Genomic DNA, 1385 nt, shown 5'->3' with positions numbered 1-1385 from the left:
TTGGCTAGAAAAAAGAAACTAGGAAATCAACACACGAATTCAAACCTTTGCTCCTCCTCTTTTTACTCTAGTTTATCTATGGGGAAAAAAAATACTATAATGTAATTGGGAGAATATCCATCCATGTACAATTACAGGAAAAATGCCTGACATGTCAACATCATAAAATCGTTTGTGTGTATAAACGAATGTGTGTATGTGTGTGTCTGTGTCTGTGTGTGTCTCTGTCTGTGTCTGCATGAGACAGAAGAGGAATGTGTGTTCATTATGTCACGAATAATATGGTGCAACTTAAAGTCTTGGGTTTATTGATTTCGGGATTACATTAGTGCTACAGAAAATAATCCTGACTAAAATTATTTTATTATTCAAAATGTGTGTGCCAATTTGCACTCCTTGTGCTATTCACAGATAAATCAATTATCCAAATGCCAAACTGGATGTATGAAGCAAGAGAACAACGTAAAGGAATTCATCTTGCTTGGCCTGACACAGAACGCAGAGGCACAGAAACTCTTGTTCGCTGTGTTTACACTCATCTATTTTCTCACCATGGTAGGCAACCTACTCACTGTGGTGACAATCACCACCAGTCCAACCCTGGACTCTCCTATGTATTTTTTTCTGTCTTTCTTGTCCTTCATAGATGGCTGCTGCTCTTCTGCCGTGGCCCCCAAAATGCTATTTGACTTACTCACTGAAAAGAAAACTATCTCCTTCAGTGGGTGCATGACCCAGCTCTTTGCAGAACATTTCTTTGGGGGAGTTGAGATCATTCTGCTCATGGTGATGGCCTATGACCGCTACGTAGCCATCTGCAAGCCCCTGTACTACCTGATCACAATGAACAGGCAGGTGTGTGACCTCCTGGTGGCCATGGCATGGGTCGGGGGATTTCTTCATGCTCTGATTCAAATGCTTTTGATAGTCTAGCTGCCCTTCTGTGGCCCCAATGTCATTGACCATTTCATCTGTGACCTTTTCCCTCTGCTAAAACTCTCCTGCACTGATACTCACATCTTCAGACTCTTTGTTGTCGCCAACAGTGGGCTGATGTGTATGCTCATTTTTTCTTTTCTTATTAGCTCGTATGTCCTAATCCTCTGCTCACTAAAGACTCACAGCACAGAAGGACAGTGGAAGGCTCTCTCTACCTGCACCTCCCATATCACTGTAGTCGTCCTATTCTTTGTTCCCTGTTTGTGTACTTTCGTCCCATGATCACCTTCCCTATTGATAAAGCTGTGTCTGTGTTTTATACTGTGGTAACACCCATGTTAAACCCTTTAATCTACACCCTCAGAAACGCAGAGGTGAAAAATGCCATGAAGAAGCTCTGGAGCCAAATAATCTGGGATAATAATTTGTGTGATTACAGAAGATAA

General features: G+C 41.9%; 1 pseudogene; it reads left to right on the top strand.

The window, feature by feature from the left end:
- Nucleotides 1-373: 373 nt before the first annotated feature.
- LOC119474215 lies at nucleotides 374-1385 on the top strand (annotated as a pseudogene).

Source organism: Cebus imitator, unplaced genomic scaffold, assembly GCF_001604975.1.
Source record: "Cebus imitator isolate Cc_AM_T3 unplaced genomic scaffold, Cebus_imitator-1.0 Scaffold218, whole genome shotgun sequence".
NCBI classification, from domain to species: Eukaryota; Metazoa; Chordata; class Mammalia; order Primates; family Cebidae; genus Cebus; species Cebus imitator.
The sequence above is the reverse complement of the archived record's forward strand: the minus strand, read 5'-3'. Positions and strand labels throughout refer to the sequence as shown.